General features: G+C 42.9%; 1 long non-coding RNA gene across 2 annotated transcripts in view; it reads left to right on the forward strand.

Moving 5' to 3' along the window:
• The first annotated feature begins 9,629 nt into the window (after positions 1-9,629).
• Positions 9,630-19,587, forward strand: part of LOC141103288 (uncharacterized) — a 178,716-nt gene continuing 168,758 nt past the window's right edge. For both annotated transcript variants that reach the window (XR_012235290.1, XR_012235289.1), the window contains exon 1: positions 9,630-9,846. This is a non-coding gene — a long non-coding RNA (uncharacterized lncRNA). The remainder of the gene's footprint in view (positions 9,847-19,587) is intronic.

Below are 19,587 nucleotides of genomic sequence, written 5' to 3' on the forward strand. Positions count from 1 at the left end.
GACCCAATCCCAAGTGGCTCCCCTCCGCCTTCCTACAAAAAGGGCCAGGAAGGGGACGGTGACACAGGAGGCATCCCTGCACCTCATGAGAGAGGCCACCAATTTTTTGAAGAGCCCCCGAAGCTGAAGAGGCCTATGGGTGCTATTTAGCCAGCAGGCTGCTTCAAATGGAGTGGGGCCAATGCCTCATTTGTGAAAAACTGTTTGCTGAAATGATACACAAGGGGCTGAATGGCGATCTAACTGCCAACACACAAATAAATGAGGCAGCCCCCCCTCCTCCTCCTCCTCCTTCTCCTCCTGCCACAACTCAACCACCAGAGCCACAGCCTCCAAGGAAGGCTGCAGGGAAGGCTGCAGGGAAGGGTGCAGGGCAGCGTGGAGGGAAGGCTGCAGGGAAGAGAAGAAAGTGATGACCTGGGTTCAGTCTGGTCTGACAGAAGACGCAGGCTGGTGTAGTACCACAGTCTGGGGACATCTATGTCATCTGCTGCTGCTGTTGATCTCTGGGATTCCTGGACCAGATTGTGCTCCCTCTTATATGGACTCCTCAAGATCCCAATTTTCTTTTCCACAGACTTTTGCCAGCGTTGACTTCCTCTTTATTTACTTTTTACCATAAATGGATATTTTAGTTTATGAAAAGACTTTATGTGTTTTAATTAACATCATTGATTTAGAGACAATGTCAAATTAACAAGGGACAACAACCTCCTTGAGTTTGCAAAAACACCAAAAAAAATATATAATGTTCTAGTGGTAACTTTAAAAAAAAAAAAATAAAACATAACCAAAAAAGGTTCTTTGTGTTAACTTTTATATACAAAGAAAAAATCAAAATAAACAAAAAAAATGGTTCTTTGTGGTAACTTAAACCAAACAAAAGAAAAAAAAAAAGAAAAAAAAAATGTATTTGTGTTCAATTTAAGAACTACAAAAATCAAAAAATAAAATGGTTCTTTGTGGTAACTTTACAAACCCAAAAAAATAAAAAATGTAGATAAAGATAAAATAATTTCTACAATAATCATAAAAAAATAATCTTGATGAAATCTAAAATAAAAGATGACTCCCCCCCAAAAAAAGTGTAAACATTAGTATTAGTATGGAGATATGGCTATTAAAAAAAATACTATATCATTCATGAGATCAAAGAGAAAAAACACACACGATCGGATTGTCCACCGGCGTCCGGCGGACTTTTGTAGCCAAAAAGTCCGACCGTGTGTACGCGGCATTACAGTAAGGAACCCTCTACGTAGTTTAAGGTTAAACCTCTTTTCTTCTAATTTTAATGAGTGGCCACGAGTCTTGTTAAACTCCCTTCTGCGAGAAAGTTTTATTCCTATTGTGGGATCACCAGTATGGTATTTGTATATTGAAATCATATCCCCTCTCAAGCATCTCTTCTCCAGAGAGAATAAGTTCAGTGTTCACAACCTTTCCTCATAACGAATATCCTCCAGACCCTTTATTAGCTTTATTGCCCTTCTTTGTACTCGCTCCATTTCCAGTACATCCTTCCTGAGGCCTGGTGCCCAGAACTGGACATCATACTCTAGGTGCGGCTGGACCAGAGTCTTGTAGAGCCGGAGAATTGTTTTATCTCTGGAGTTTATCCCCTTTTTAATGCATGCCAATATTCTGTTTGCTTTGTTAGCAGCAGCTTGGCATTGCATGCCATTGCTGAGCCTATCATCTACTAGGACCCCCAGATCCTTTTCCATCCTAGATTCCCCCAGAGGTTCCCCCCCCCAGTGTATAGATTGCATTCATATTTTTGCCACATAAATGCATTATTTTACATTTTTCTACATTGAATCTCATTTGCCATGTAGTTGCCCACCCCATTAATTTGTTCAGATCTTTTTGCAAGGTTTCCACATCCTGCGGAGAAGTTATTGCCCTGCTTAGCTTAGTAAACACAGAGATTGAACTGTTTACCCCATCCTCCAGGTCGTTTATGAACAAATTAAATAGAATTGGTCCCAGCACAGAACCCTGGGGGACCCCTCTACCCATCCCTGACCATTCTGAGTATTCCCCATTTATTACCACCCTCTGAACTTGCCCTTGTAGCCAGTTTTCAATCCATGTACTCACCTATGGTCCATGCCAATGGACCTTATTTTGTACAGTAAACGTTTATGGGGAATTGTGTCAAATGCTTTTGCAAAATCCAGATACACCACCTCTACGGGCCTTCCTTTATCTAGCTGGCAACTCACCTCCTCATAGAAGGTTAGTAGATTGGTTTGGCAAGAACGATTCTTCATGAATCCATGCTGATTACTGCTAATGATACCATTCTCATTATTAAAAACTTGTATATAGTCCCTTATCACCCCTTCCAAGAATTTACATACTATTGATGTTAGGCTAACTGGTCTGTAATTCCCAGGGATGTATTTTGGGACTTTTTAAAATATTGGTGCTACATTGGCTTTTCTCCAATCAGCTGGTACCATTCCAGTCAGTAGACTGTCAGTAAAAATTAGGAACAATGGTCTGGCAATTACTTGACTGAGTTCCCTAAGTACCCTCGGGTGCAAGCCATCTGGTCCCAGTGATTTATTAGTGTTAAGTTTTGCAAGTCTAATTTTAATTCTGTCCTCTGTTAACCATGGAGGTGCTTCCTGTGATGTGTCATGAGGATAAACACTACAGCCCCCCAATTCCCTCGTGAAGACTTCAGCGGGCAGTCCGCTTTTAGATAAAAGTGGTCTCTGCGGCTGATTCACCGCAAGATCACTTTTGTCAGTGGTGGGAGAGGGCCCCCCGCCGCGCTCCGGTGCCCTCCGATGCTTACCGGAGTCGTTGGTAGCAGTGGAGGCGATTGCGTCCTCTTGCTGGCTTGGTATGGAGACAAGTGAGGGGAAGATGGCCCCCACCCATCTCCATATCATTGCATATTTTTTTTATTGCATTTTATTGTAAATATGAGATCTGGGGTCTTTTTGATCCCAGATCTCATATTTAAGAGGTCCTGTCATGCTTTTTTCTATTACTATTCTATTCTACTATTCTATTAAGGGATGTTTACATTCCTTGTAATAGGAATAAAAGTGACACAGTTTTTTTTTAAAAAAAAGAACAGTGTAAAAATAAAAGGTAAAATAAATAATAATAATAAAAAAAAGTTTAAATGCGCCCCGTCCTGCCGAGCTCGCGCGCAGGAGCGAACGCATATGAAAATGGTGTTCAAACCACATGTGTGAGGTATCGCCACGATCGGTAGAGCGAGAGCATATGAAAATGGTGTTCAAACCACATGTGTGAGGTATCGCCACGATCGGTAGAGCGAGAGCAATAATTCTAGCCCTATACCTCTTCTGTAACTCAAAACATGCAACCTGTAGATTTTTTTAAATGTCGCCTATTGAGATTTTTAAGGGTAAAAGTTTGTCGCCATTCCACGAGCGGGCGCAATTTTGAAGCGTGACATGTTGGGTATCAATTTACTCGACGTAACATTATCTTTCACAATATTAAAAAAAGTTGGGCTAACTTTACTGTTGTCAAATTTTTTTATTTAAAAAAAGTGTATTTTTTCCAAAAAAAGTGCGCTTGTAAGACCGCTGTGCAAATACGGTGTGACAGAAAGTATTGCAACAACCGCCATTTTATCCTCTAGGGTGTTAGAAAAAAAAAATATATATATATATATATATATATATATATATATATATATATATATATATATATATATATATATATAATGTTTGGGAGTTCTAAGTAATTTTCTAGCAAAAAAAAGTTTTTAAACATCAAATCTCAGAAAGAGGCTCGGTCCTTAAGTGGTTGAGCACAAAGTTCTGCTAAATTTTAATGAGACTAAGAGGATATAACTATGCCAGTGGTGCAGCAGAAAACATATAGTGCAGTGGTGAAGGTATGTAGTCCAGGCATTGAGCAAAGGAAGGATTGGGGGCAGGAACAAAGAAATCCATCTGTTTATGTTTCTCATCAGCACTCAACAGAAATAAAATTAAGATTGCCCCCATAGTTGCGGAACACCAGCCGCCCGCACAACAACTGTTTGGTCTGCCACCCTGGGCCCCCTACGTATGTATGGGCTGTCCACCCCCATAGCGGCCCTGCTGGTATTATTTTACCGGCAGCAGTGTGTCCACTTTAAGGGGGCACCAGTCTGATTTGCCTCCTACTCCAGTCTGCCTCATACGACTGGTGCTACACTAAAAGTGTAGCACAAGCCGGCGGAGACTCTTTTCGTGCTGCCCCCCTGCAAAGTGCCGCCCTAGGCCTGGGCTTTGTCAGCCTAGGCCAAGATACAGCATTGTCTGAAGTACACAGAATGTACACAGAATGCCTCTCTCAGGCTAGAGTATGAATTATGTAAATCACCTGTCACTCACAGCAAGGGGGAGAAACAGACATCTATCTCTCTGTCTGTCTGTTTTTATTTCACTGAAAAAAGATAAGAGCACTGCTCAGAGCTGGATTAACTCTTCGTGGCAAGACTGGGCACAGATGACATGAAATCCTATACTGTACAAGGTGCAAGCCTTAATTTAAAAAAAAATTGGGTTTACATCCGCTTTAATGTATTTTGGCAAGCGTAACGATGAACAACATCCCAACTTATTGTTTAAAGTGCACCTCCAACTAGCTAAGAAAGTGAACAGGACCAATTGCTGGGTCTGCTCTAAATCTCCTCCGAGCCTTAGTACCCCAGCGATGGCAACGGTACATGCTATATATGATGTTCTAATTGGTATAAGGAATTTTAAAAAACTAGTAAAAACTCCAAAAAGACACTTGTCAATAGAACTTAACGATACATTTCCAAAGGGTAAAATTAGTTATAGTTTTAACTATAGCTCCAGTTCTTGCCAGTATGGGTATTGGGACAGTTAGGTAGCCCACAAGTGTGCTTCAACTTTAGTTTTGGTAAAGGGGATAATTTTGTGGGAACCACCACCTGTAAGGAAGGTATAACAGTTAATCTTACCAATGAAACCCCGGCCTTTGTAATAACACCTCTAGACCAGATTACATCTGTTAGAAGGAAGGGTGTGATGTTCAGATCGAGGGAGAAATCCTCCAGTCTATTCTGTCACTACTCAGAGCCCGTAATCGTCAGAGAAATTCCTCTTGTGCGGCTCTAACAGGCACCTACTACTTCTTATGCGGTACTACAGCTTAAAAGGTAATCCCCCTAATGCAAGAGGTTCATGCGTCCTGGTGAAACTTGTCCCAGCATCTTATGTTGCGGCCGATCGTGAGGATCTGATGGCGCGAGAGAAGGTAAGAATGGCAGGAAGAGTTAGAAGCAAATTGTTCACTAACTCCGACCAGGTATGGGTATGGTTTCCTGCTTGGACGGGGGGATGAACTAATGAAACGATTGAATAATTCCTCGCCAATTGTGGATGGGATGTTCAATGAAACCATTGAAGCTGTAAGGGAGATCCCACAGGAGCAACGACAGATCAAGAGCCTTCTATTAAGAGATGGCCCTTAATTATTTGTTGGCATCCAAGGGGGGGTTCTGTGAATTCATAGGAAAAGATTGTTGTACCTGGATCAAGGATACTAGTGACAAAGTTCAGGCCCATATGGATAAGGTTAAATCCCTGCAAGGCAAAGCCAGAGCTATAGCTAGTGAAGGTTGGAATCCTTTTAAGGGTCTGGGAATCTTTGGGGATTTTTTATTTTTCATCGGATCATGGTTGAGGTGCTCCTGTTGCCTGATTGGACGAGTGAACAGAGCCCAAGCAGATGACCATATCTTCCTCACTGAGATGAGACGCCCCGAAGCCCAACCCACGTACAAGATGCAGAGGATCCCATACCAACCGGTCTTCATGTGCTCCTTTCAGTCATCCCTACTGAAGAACAGGACTCATATGGACTGTAGATTTCCAGGTGTAAGAAAAAGATCAAGATTCACTGAGGGACACATGGGAGCATATGACAAAAGAGGAGGAACAGTTATACAAATTTTAGTAAGATGTATTCCCCTAGTCATTGTTCTATTGGTTGAGATTTGTATAACACCTACTATTTGAAGGAATGCCTGGGCTTGATTGGCTGAATTGAATAGCCACCAAGCCTCTATTGTTACCCCTGTTCTTAGTCCTATAAATAAACTTCACTCCCATTGTCATGGAGGACTGTCTGAGGAGCTTGCAATGTGATAACAGCTGCTGTGTCTGTTTTACTTGGGAAGCACAAGTGCACTCACAATGCATGTGTTGCGTTTGTTAAAAATATGATTTTTTTATATTAATCAGACATAAGATAAATGGGACAATATTACAATAGTGAGTTGGTCAGATTAATGTCAGTTTTTTGGCTTGAGCAGATTTCTCAAACAAATGCTGTTTTATACAATGGGGGCAGATATCATTGTTGTATTCAATTGACAGTTCAGTTAACAGGCTATTGTCTCTATAGCTACAGTAAACAGGTAAGATATTACTTGTTTGAGATTCTTTCAGCTTTCAAACTGAAAGAATGACTGTTAAATTACTGTCTTGGTTTGAGTAGACAATGGTACGTAGATACCATTTTTGTATTCAATTGACAGTTTTTAACAGTCCATTGTTTCTACAGCTACAGTAAACAGGTATGTTTTCTGTTGTTTGGTAACTATAGTAAACAGCCTGATACATAAAAGGGGTGAGTAGGGACACACACCATCATGCTGTAACATCTGAAGCCACTCATGATAGAAGAAACTTGCCTGATGCTCCAGGAGAATCGTTGCCAATGGAGATCACGAACATACAGTAACAGAAGATAAGTAACCTTTAAGTGTATTTGTACAATTATAGACCATAGGCTGTTCAGTTTGCTAGGCATTTTGCTTGTTATAGATATCTGTCAATCGTGTACTGTATTCCTAATATTGTAATAGTTTTGTATGTACAGCATATTTGTATAGTAAAGCACATTTACACACTGCAGAAATCTCAGCTTCCTTGCTTATACCACAGAGGAACTTTGCTAGACAGACGCAAGCAAAACAATGCATTATACAAAAGAGCAGAAAAGTGTGCTTGTTAGCGCAAGCTAAATTGATTACGCATAGTCCCTAGGGAATAGGAAACCTGTATTTATACCCCTGGGTTCATACAATAGGAAGACAGGATGATACGGCGCACTCTGGATATAACAATATAACAATATACTAAAGATGTGGGTGGGAGGGAAGAGGAAGGGGGGGAAGGGGCACTATAAATCAGTTATATTAGTCCATGTGAGGAATACAAACTGTGGTGATGAAGTATAATAAAGGCGTATTAAAAACTGCAATATTAAAACAGTGTTAATAATAAACAGTAGTATTGAAAAGTAGTATTAAAAACTGTCCATGGGGAGCTGCCAGTTCAAAGTTCTGACAAACAATTATTTTGAGTCGAATGGCCATTTTTACATCCAAACCCACGGAACAGCCATGGGGGCAAATTTTGCCCCCAGCTACGCCAACCTGACAATGGGTCTATGGGAGGATATATTCATTCATCGCAACAACCCTTACGCATAACATCTGGTCTTCTATGGGCGATACATTGACGACGTGGTCATCATCTGGGATGGCCCCGACTCACTCATCCCAGACTTTCTAGAATACTGCAATAACAAAAACATGGGCCTGTCCTTCACTTCCGTAACTGATAGCAAGGAGGTCCTTTTTGGACCTAGAACTATTCCACCAAAACAAAACTATTTGTGCACAGAACTATACCAAGCCTACGTCAGAGAACTTGTACTTACACTACAAGAGTTGCCATCATCCTCGGTGGATAAACAACATCCCCAGAAGTCAATTCTGTAGGCTCAAACACAACTGTACCCTGGAACAAGATTACGTATCCCACAGCGAGCTACTCAAAACAAAATGTAAAGAAAAAGGATACCCAGATGACATCATAGAAGAAGCCTTTTAACAATATCTCCATCAAGATGTTAAGGACAACAAAGAAGATTTACCCACAGATAATGTTCAACAGATCCGGTTTGTCACACAGTTTCATAATAAATTCAAGAAGATGGAAAAGTTCTTCCAAAGACACTGGCCTATCCTAAAAGAAGATCCCCACCCCAAAGCCACAGTTAGTGACCATCCCTTAATATCCTACTGACAAGCCAAGAACATTAAGGCTAGAATAGCACCCAGTAGGATAAAACCATCACGTCCCATGACTACCACATCTCTAACTTTTTTCAATATCAAGGGTATGTACCAGTGTAGGAAACCCCTGTGCCTCACTTGCGCCCACGTTACACACAGACAGAAAGACTTCACACATAAAGGTAAACAATATCTGATACCTGATTTTTTTACATGCTCCTCTGAATATGTAATCTATGCCTGACCTGCCCTTGTGGCTTACTATACGTTGGTCGTACGACCCGAACCTTACATAAGCGCTTTGGAGAACATCGCAATTTGGTTGAACAAGGAAAGGACAAAAACAGTGTCCCCAGACACTTCCTGGAATTCCACGACCAGTCCTCCCTGGGACTACGGATCTGGATACTGGAGTCTATTCCAAACACCTTGCCCCCTGCTGAATGATACAAACGACTCTGTGAAAGAGAGAACTACTGGCTTTATTCCCTTGATACAAAACAAAACCATAGAAATCAACACTCTATTATGATCAGTCAATATATATTCCCCAATACGTTACCTGCTCTCCCGGTCCACACCAACCACTGACAATACCCTTGATAAACGCATGCATCCCTTGCATATCCAGGAACATGTGTACGGTCATCACTGCATACACACATTTGTATGCCCAACACCATGTACATTTGCATACACACACATCCATGCATGTGCTACTTGACATTTTCCCACTCCCACTCCTCCCCCTTTTTTTTTTTCCCCAATCACTACATTTGATACCATCATTATCTTCTTCATACATGTTTATTTCCCTTATTCCCTCTAGCACCATGTCATATCCACCCGTTCTATCAGTATGATAAACGCAGCCTAGCATCCTGAACATCCACATTCTCCATCTCTTACTCTACATTCTATATCTTAAAATTCTCCCCTGAACCCCACTACATAATAACCATTGCCAATCTGTATCACCATCCATAATTATCATCTTGCTCTATACTCAACCACTACCACCATCTATATCCTCCCACCCAATTTCTCCCACCCATATTCTCTCCCTTATCTCACTTTAATTTTATTTCATATCACCTTATTTTTATTTTTATTTTTATTATTAATTATTATTTTTATTTATATTTTTATTTTTACTATCATTATTCCTATCTTTATTTCTTTTCTCATTATCATTATTATTTATATTTTTATTTTTATTTCATTTTATATTCATTTTTTTTATTCTTATTTTTAATTTTATTATTTTTTATTATTATTTTCATCTTTATTTTGCATTCTTATCCTATCCCATTACAAACAATATAAATACATATATCATGTTCATATCCATTGTCCCCCTCATTGCGGCATATCTCTATTCCCATAGCCTTCTCACCACACAGTCAACCACACAGACACAAACCCATGCGCCCATGGTAATGAATCACATGCTATGAACTATGTGGGTATATTATGTCCCCACCAAAGATGGTTGCCATTGAAGCCTGAGGAAGGGACACGCATGTCCCGAACGCGAGCACCTCCTATCGACCCGACCCGGAAGTGACGTCCGTCCCTGTCAACAGTGTACAGCGCTGGTCTCCTCGACAGCACCGCAAATGAGCAGTGTGGCCAAACACAGGAGCGGACATCGGTTACAAGCCTCCAGTACACCTACACCGGACCTTCTCCAGCTGGTCATTGTGCAGCGGATGACACTTTATGCCCATTATTTACACACCATTGTGAGTGTTTTTAACTGTTTACATTCATTAAATTTAATTGTTACTGCACTTAGAGGGTGCTGTTCTTTTGTCTCTTAGTCATACAATAGGAAGTTTTCAGTTATTACTTAACATCTTCTGAAAATACATGGCAGAATCTGTGAAACATTGTTAAAGGAAATGTGTACCTTTACTACTACTTTTGCATCGTTGACCACCAAGCTAAATTATGGTAACCCCTCAACCCACCCCCAGCTGTTTAATTACCTAGTTTAAGAGCTGCAACCTCCTCAGGTTTTACAGCCTACTAGATAGTTGTGTATGCACACTGTGCCCTAATTGAATTGAATGGTGCTGTTACTGAGACTAATGATTAATGGTATGTGATCCAATTCAAGTCAATGGGGATGCAGTGCATAGGCATGGCCAGAGGAATTTAATGGAACAGGCTGGAAACACAAGAAATAGGCAGAGACTCTGGAACGTAGATAAGAATCTGAGCGGGATACTAAAGTTTAGGTTGGAGGAGGCTTAAAATCTATTTTAAGCTTTTTGGAGAACATAGGGAAGGGTTATCACCCCTGTGACATTTGTTTGGCTGTCTGTGCTCCTCTTCAGAAGATTTCACCTCACTTTCTGTCCCAATGACAAATGTTTTTAGAAAATTTGGGGTTTTTAGTGAAACAAGGATTGGTGATAAAGCATCAGTATAAAGGAGAAACATTTTTCCCATTTTTTTTTAACTCTTACAGGAGAGAATTTCCCTTCCTATGGGTAGATTTCATCTCACTTCCTGTTGTCTCCTTCCGTTTGCAAGTGGGAGTTGTTTGTAAGTTGGATGTTTGAAAGTAGGGGCCTGCCCTATATACTCTGCAGAAATTGTGGCCTTAGGTGTTGGTGTTGCCACAACACTGTAAGCCCTCACAGGGCCCTGCTGTGAAGTATTAGATCAAGAATTGTAATTACATGCCCCTGTTGAACAGGGGCAGAAAAATTAGGCCTTTGGTGATGGTGGTGGTGCTGGTGCCACAACACTGTAAGTCCTCACAGTTACTCTTGGTGGGCACTGGAACGGGCCCTGCTGTGAAATATTAGATCAAGAATTCTGAATTACATGCACCTGTTGAACAGGGGCAGAAAAATTGGGCCTTTGGTGGTGGTGCTGGTGCCACAACACTGTAAGTCCTCACAGTTACTCTTGGTGGGTGCTAGAATGGGCCATGCTGTGAAATATCAGATCAAGAATTGTAATTACATGTCTCTGTTGAACAGGGACAGAAAAATTGGGCCTTAGGCACTGGTTCTGGTGCCACAACACTGCAACCCTTCACAGATACTCTAGTTGGAGCGTAGGAATGAGCCCTGCTGCAAAGAATTGCATCAACAATTGTAATTACAGGCCCCTGTTAAACAGGGGCTGAAAAAGTGGGCCTTAGGCACTGGTGCTGGTGCCCAGAAACAAAAATATTCTTACAAGCTATCAGCATGATCATTGAGGAGGAAGAGGATAGTCACTCAGCATAACAGGATAGTCACTCACCATCAGCATAGGCAGTCTTGAAGGGATCTGACATTTTAAAAAAAATTATTCGGTTACATCAACATCAAGTGCTTGGTATCTGGTGGTGATCCAAGACTGATTCATTTTTATGAAGGTCAGTCGATCGACCGAGTCGGTGGACAGGTGCACACTGTGATCGGTTACAAAGCCTCCAGCAGCACTGAATGTGCGTTCTTAAAGAACGCTGGATGCAGGACAGGCCAGTAGCTCAATTGCATACTGTGCAAGCTCTGGCCAGTGATCCATTCTCAAGACCCAGTAACCCGGAGGATTTTCGGTGGGAAAGGTGTCCAAGTCAGATGCTGCCCCTAGGTATTCCTGCACCATGTAAAACAGACGCTGGCGATGGTTGCTAGAACCGATCATACCTTGAGCCTGCGGACTAAAAAATTGTCTGAATGCATCGGTCAGGCGGCCACCTTCTCCACAGCTCCTTTTTTGACTGACCGAAGCTTCAGCAACACGTTGTCCAGTAACAGGAGTTTGTAACCTCCCAGTCTCTGGGAACGCGTTGCACAGACCTTTCTGAAAGGCCTCCCTAAGATGTTTCATCCTCTGCTTCCTCTGCAACAGCAAGATAAGGTCCGCAACCTTACCCTTGTAATGTGGATCAAGGAGGGTTGCCAGCCAGCAACGATCCCCCTCCTTGATACCACGAATACAGGGAGGCCATGCAGCGTAGGTTTGCTGAGGCATTCGGTCCGATCTTGCCCCTAGGTATTCCTGCACCATGTAAAACAGACGCTGGTGATGGTTGCTAGAACCGATCATACCTTGGGGTTGCGGACTAAAAAATTGTCTGAATGCATCGGTCAGGCGGCCACCTTCTCCACCGCTCCTTTTTTGACTGACCAAAGCCTCAGCAACACGTTGTCCAGGAACAGGAGTTTGTAACCTCCCAGTCTCTGGGAACGCGTTGCACAGACCTTTCTGAAAGCCCCCCAAAGATGTTTCATCCTCTGCTCCCTCTGCAACAGCAAGATCCGCAACCTTACCCTTGTAATGTGGATCAAGGAGGGTTGCCAGCCAGTAACGATCCCCCTCCCGCAGGCTTTGCAGGATCAGGGAGGCCATGCAGCGTAGGTTTGCTGAGGCTTTCGGTCCAGAGTCCTCTGGGTCACCAAGGATGACATGATCCGCAGCCACCTCCTCCCAGCCACGTACAAGTCCATGGGTTTCTTGGGACTGTAAATTATCCCTTAACCGGTTCCCGACTGGCTCCTGTACTTTTATGTTGGCAGAATGGCACGGCTGCGCAAAGTAACGTACCCGTAAGTTACTTTGAATTTGCCGCCGCGCGCGCGCGCCTGCTGCAGTCTCTGTGAGTCGGGTCGCGGGTCCCATGGACTCGATCGCCATGGGCATACCCGTGATCGCCTCATGGAGAGGACGAACGGGGAGGTGCCGTTGTAAACAGCATCTCCCCATTCTGCCTAGTGACAAGTGTCACTCGATCTCTGCTCCCTGTCATCGGAGCAGAGATCAGTGATGTCACACACCAGCCCATCCCCCTGACAGTTAGAAATCACTCCCCTAGGACACACTTAACCCCTCCCCGCCCCCCTAGTGGTTAACCCCTTCACTGCCAGTGTCATTTATACAGGAATCAATGCATTTTTATAGCACTGATTGCTGTATAAATGACAATGGTCCCAAAAATGTGTAAAAAATGCCCGACATGTCCGCTATAACGTTGCAGTCACAATAAAAATCGCTGATCGCCACCATTACTAGTAAAAAAAAATTATTAATAAAAATGCCATAAAACTATCCCCTATTTTGTAAACGCTATAACTTTTGCGCAAACAAATCAATAAACGCTTATTGCGATTTTTTTTTTTTTTTTCCAAAATATATTTTATTGAGGATAAATCTTTGCAGTATTACAGTATCATCATACAATTATTCAAAAATCATGGAACAGTTGTTGTTGTGATTAGAACAAGTGTGCCAATGATTTGGCTATAACAGAAAAAACTCTCGTACATATATTACAACTTACATAGAACAAGCATATTTTAACTATTAGAATAATAACAGTAAATTGACTGTCGAGTAATCATTGTTAGATATATTGGCATAATTTACATCTTCTGTTACAACCACTGAGGGGAGAAAACCATTCATAGGATAGTAGTGCGGGAATTTGTATGACGATTAAATCCATGTGGGGCGTAAAGTTGCTGGCCGGGTGCTCTGTTACGAGGACCCATGCCGCACGCGATGTTGATATAGGTTTTGGGCGGATATATGGATGGAGGTGTGGTGAGGGGGGAGGTAGGGATAAAGGCGGGAGGTCTAGGTAGTAGAGGGGTGTTTATCTCCTCAGTCTCCGCCACTCCTAGTGTAGATGTGGAATGGTATCACTTTAGGGTGGAGTGAGTTTGGTTTGAAGGACACCTGTTGCTGGAGAGCCAACTAGAGATAATGTTGACATGTGGCCTCCCATACTCGTCCCTTGTTTAGGGGTGGGAGGTCCATGTCGGCTGGGAAAGGATTGGAAACAGGCGGGGGGGTGTGCTTGAAGGGACTCTGCAGTAGAGGTAGTGAGTATTTATCACACATTAGCAGGTCTTGGTCAGAAGTTAGTTTGTCAATGTCAGGTATCTGTCGGTTGCTCGAAAATTAGTCCAGCATGCCCACGTCTTGGAAAATTTGTCTGGGGAGTCTCGGGAGATGGAAATGAGTTCTTCCATTTCAGCTATTTTGTTAATTTGTTTGAACCATTCTGGGATGGTCGGCGCCTGAGGAGAGCCCCAATGTCTTGGAATGCACATTTTTGCTGCATTAAGTAGGGGTAAAATCAGTGTCTTACGGTAGTATGGAGCTGATAAATCAGAGTGGTGGAAAAGGCATTGGGCTGGGGAATGCTCTAATGTGTAAGTTGATATTAATTCGGTGAGTTCTCGGACTTGCGTCCAGAATGGTTGAATTGCTGAGCACGACCACAAAATGTGTAACAATGTACCCGGTTCTCCGTCACATCTCCAACATTTAATGGGATACGAGGGGTTACATTTGTTTAGTATGACTGGGGTTCGGTACCAGCGTGTTAGGGTCTTGTAGTTGTTTTCCTGAATGGAAACATTTAGAGAGCCTTTATGGGCAATCGTAAATATGTGTTCCCATTGATCCTCTGATAGTTCTAATTGTAATTCCCTTTCCCATGTTTTAAATGTTTTCCCTTCCTTGGGGGAAGTTTCTGCAAATAGCATTGCATAGATATTTGAGATTAAATGTTGTTGGGGGTTGGATTGGGAGCAATGACGTTCGAAAGGAGTAAGTGGTCGTGTAATGGAGGAGTCGCGATTAAGCCCCTGTAGGAAGTGGCGAATTTGAAAGTAGGTCCAGAATGGGAGAGGGTTGTTAGTGGTGGTAGGTGTTAATGCAAGGCGATCTAAGAAAGAATTGTCGCGGAAAAATTGATGCGCTAATATGTTCGGGACTTGCCACTGCTGTGATAGAAATTGTGCGGACATACCAGGGGGGAAGGCGGGGTTTAGTCTTATAGGGGTTAAGGGACCTGGAGTGGACGAGATGCGTAGCTTCTGGCAAGCTTCTTTGAAACATCCAAGGGTCGGATCAATAAGAGGGTGTTCTCTGAGAGTGGAGGGAATATGTTTAGGTGCCAACCAGGGCGTTGATTGCAAAGGTGAAGGAGACAATGAGTTTTCCAGTCTGACCCAATCTTTGTATTGGTTGTGTAATGACCAGTCCACAATTCTGGTAAGGTGGCAGGCCCAGTAGTATTTTTTGAGATCTGTAAGACCAATGCCTCCCCTCATCTTAGGTCGTGTTAGGAGGTCGTAGGCAATTCTCGGATGTTTTTGTTTCCATAGAAATTCTGTACATAGTCTTTTGTAAGATAGGAAGAATGATGGGGGAAGTTTAATGGGGATAGCTTGTAGGATGTATAAGATACGCGGTAGGATGTTCATTTTGATAATTGCCGCACGACCGAACCAGGAAAACTGTGGTTTGTTCCATTTTTTAAGGTCTTCAGATATGGTTTTGAGAATGGGAAGGTAATTTTTGGCGAAGAGATCTGATAGGTTTGCTGTAAGGTAGATTCCAAGGTATTTAATTGCATTGTGGCGCCATTGGAAAGGGAAGTTAGTTTCACACTGTGTAACTGTCTCTTGTGGGATGGTAACATTTAGGGCATGGGATTTGGAGAAGTTTATTTTAAAGTTAGAGAGGCGTTGGAAAAGCTGGAAGTCATTCAATAAATTTGAAATAGAAGTATGGGGCTCGCTAAGGGAGAGGAGAATGTCGTCAGCAAAAGCTGCCAACTTGTAGGTGCGGCCTGCTATGGGTATTCCTTTAGTATTTTCGTTTTTCCTGAGACAGTTTAAGAGAGGTTCAAGGGTTAGTACAAAAAGAATAGGGGATAGTGGGCAGCCTTGCCTCGTCCCATTGGTTATGGAGAAGGCGTTTGACAGATGACCATTAATCCGAACTCTAGCGGTGGGTGTCGTATACAGGGACATGATGGAGTTGAACATGCGATTTTGGATACCTAGGTGTCTCAAAACTGCTCCCATATAGTCCCATGCCAGCCTGTCAAACGCCTTCTCTGCGTCCAATGATAGGAAGAATCCTTTGTATTTAGTGGTTGTCATCCAGTGGTGGAGGTTTATGGCTTTGATAGTGTTATCTCTTGCCTCTTGACTTGGAATAAAACCAACTTGGTCTTTGTCTATCAAAGATGATAGTAGAGGAAGCAAGCGATTGGCTAGGATTTTGGCAAACAGTTTTATGTCGACATTTAGTAGGGAGATCGGCCTGTAGTTAGTGACTAATGTCGAGTCTTTCCCCTCCTTTGGTATAACTGTAATGTGGGCTTCGAGAAGTCTGTGGAAGGGAAGTGTGGAGGAGGAGAGGGAGTTAAAGGCCTTGAGGAAAGGACCAGTGAGTACCTCTGTGAAGGTTTTAAAGTATACGGCTGTGAATCCGTCTGGGCCGGGGCTCTTTCCGGCTTTTAGTTGTTTAATCACATTTTTCAGTTCGTCTTCTGAAATGGGGTTCTCTAATTGGCGGGCGTCTTCCCTGTCGATGGGTTTGGGACAGTGTTCTTTCAGGAAATTTCTGATAAGGGAGCGTCTAGCGTTGTTTGCAGTAGGGCCATCTATTTGCGTTTTGAGATTATATAAAGTGGAATAGTATGCTTCAAATTGGGAAGCTATGTCTGGGGCTGAGACTTTAGGTCTACCTTGGGAGTCATTGATGGTGTGGATGGAGGAGCGTGCTTTGTTCGTTTGAATGGCTTTGGCTAAGTATTTTCCGCTTTTGTTTCCAAATTCATAGAATAATTTCTGTTGTAGAATAAATTTACGTTTAGTTCTGTGGGATAGTTCTGTAAGTAAGCATTCTCTGGCGTGTGTGAGATCTTGGTATGTCTGTTGGGTTGGGTTTGTTTGTGAGCTATCTCTAAAGTATTAATCGTTTGAATCAGGTTTGTGATTTTGGCTTGGTGGGCTTTTTTCCGCAACGTTTTTAGGGCAATGAGTTTTCCTCTCATGACGCATTTGTGGGCCTCCCATTGTGTTAGTGGGGCCGTTTCTCCGTTGTCGTTGTCTAGAAAAAAGTTGTGTATGGTTTGTCTAATGTCTTTGATGTCCTCTTCTGAGGTCAATAGAGATGAGTCTAGGCGCCATATCTTCGAAACGGTGTGAAGGTCAGGGAAGGTCAATGTCATTGTAATTGGGTGGTGGTCAGATAGGAGCATTGGTTCGATTGTCGCGTGGGAGAGGAAAGGAAGGTCTGTCTGGGAAAGGAAGAGGTAATCAATTCTGGAATATCTGTTGTGTGGGGCGGAGAAGAATGTGTAGTCCTTTTCGTTTGGATGGAGAGTGCGCCATGTATCATGTAACATAAGGCCTTGGAATTGTAGCTTGATTTGGCGTAGGGTTTTGTATGGCAATGATGTGGTACCTGATGAGGTGTCCAGTATTGGGTATAGAGCTACATTAAAGTCCCCCCCGAGTATGGTTAGGCCGGCCGAAAAACCAGATAAAAGTTGGGAGATCTGTCTGAAGAAGCTGGATTGTGCAGAGTTAGGGCTGTAAATATTGGCCAGGGTTACAGGTCGACCTTGAATCTTGCCTTTTAAAAAGATGTATCTGCCTTCCTTGTCTATAAGCGAATCGGTGAGTTCCCACATTGCGGTTTTGGAGATCAGAATTGAAACCCCTTTAGTTTTTGCCTGTGGATTGGTAGAGTGGTAGGAAAGTGGGAACCAGTGATTCGTGAGCTTGGGAATCTTGTCTGTGCGGAAATGGGTTTCCTGTAGGAAGACGATATTGGTTTTTAGTTTGTGCATCAAAGAGAGAACTTGGCTGCGTCTCTCTGGGATGTTGAGCCCCTTCACATTTAAGGATGTCACTTTTAGCGTGCTGTGTGTAGTGATAGGCTTGATGTGCGACATACTGATTAGGGGGGGAGAGGCTTTGGGCAAGGGAGAGCGTCTGTTGGTTTTGTGTCTAAATAGCCTTAGGTGTGGCGAAGAGTAGTTTGTGAGAATATTGGAGCCTTATGAGGGAGGGTCAAATTAGCGATAGTAAGGTGGCGGAGACCGAGGAGACGGGGGTGGGAGTAGGGAAGACTAAGGAGAAGTAGGGAAAATGAGTGTGACTGGAGAAGGGAGAGGAAGATGTAGAGGAGGGGCAAGGCACTACGTATGGAGGGGAAGAGAGAGAGAGGGAAATGAGAGCAAGGACAATGAAGAAGAGGAAGGGAAGAGGACAAAAAAAATTTAAAAGGGAGAGGAGCAAGTGTTCCGGAGGTAAGGGAGGGTTCCAAGACCCCCCTTATGGGGTGTTGTGTTGTCCGGTGGAGGTCAATGGGAAATATGGGTTCCCGTTGTGTGGAGAGGTGAGAGGCGCCGGAGAGAACGGAGTTAATAGGTGAGTGTGGTCCTCTGGTCCTCAGAGGTATATGGATATTTGCTATGGGAGAACGAGCCATTGCAATATAGTGGTTAAGATGCGTGCTAGGGTTCAGCCAGGGGGGCGCTAGGTTTTAGTGTGATATTGCGGTATATATTAAGGTATCGTGTAACAGATGAGATCGGGGTCATTGGGGACGATGGACTACTTCAACTTATATTGAGAAGTGTCAACATTGGTGTTGTGAGGATTGAGAGTGGTTGTTCAGCGATTAATCGCATAAATGTTCGTTGTGAAACGAGAGAAGTCAGCTGTAAAATTTTTTCAACCTTATTGCATTAATTTCACGTTTTACAGTTACCATGTGTACCCAACTATGATTGCAACATTTTCCCCTCCAGAATGGACCCCCGGCGTGTGTGGCTAAACCTCGGTCAGTTCGGGAAAAGGTTTCCTGAGAGATTGCTGTAGGAAAAGACCATTTGCACCCACCTGATTGTATGCTCGTCCGAGAGGCCATGAAGTAGGGCTTACCCCTTCAGCGGGGTGTAGGGATCATCCACACACGCCAGAGGTCCATCCGGGTTCTTCCGTTTAGCTATTTCAAGAAAAGTATTATTAACTATGACGGATCTCTAATAAAAAAAAAAGAAAAGAAAAAAAAAAAATTATAACACAACACAACAATAAACTATAAAAGGAACTTAGGAAGCCTTTAAATGAGCCTAGCCATTTAGACATCATATATGCTAAAAAGGGAGGGATTTTGCAGTTTCCAATATAGCACATAGACAGTGAGCAATATATGATCATATAATAGTAATAACAATCACCGTTAGCAGGATTAATTACTTTCTTTGGGTTTTACCTCAGCTGGAGATTTTTTGGGGGTTAACTTTGTGTGTCATCAAGTGTATAGAGTGGGCGAGTCTACACAGAAACAAGGTTCGTCTGGGGGCTGCTAGGAGATAAAGGGTAGGTATTGGACGGTAATTTAGTGGATGTCCTAATTCGAAGACCTATTGTTCCCCTTGTTGACTGACTTCGGGGGCGGAGGGGGATGGGGAGTGCGAGCAGATGGAGATGAGCTCTGCATAGTAGGGGGGAGTAAACTGGAGCTGGGTAAATAGAGAGTGGGTAATACTGGGGACTGAACCCACGTTCCGTGTGGAATCGCCCTCCCTAGAGAGGGATTTACACTAACATCATTTAAGTTTAATGACCAGTCTTATTGCGGAAGATTTTGAATTCGTATACAAGGTCCTTATCTTGGCAATGTGCCTTTTGCGATTCATGGTAGGGAATAGAAATTGA

Source organism: Aquarana catesbeiana, linkage group LG07 (genome assembly GCF_042186555.1).
Source record: "Aquarana catesbeiana isolate 2022-GZ linkage group LG07, ASM4218655v1, whole genome shotgun sequence".
NCBI lineage: Eukaryota > Metazoa > Chordata > Amphibia > Anura > Ranidae > Aquarana > Aquarana catesbeiana.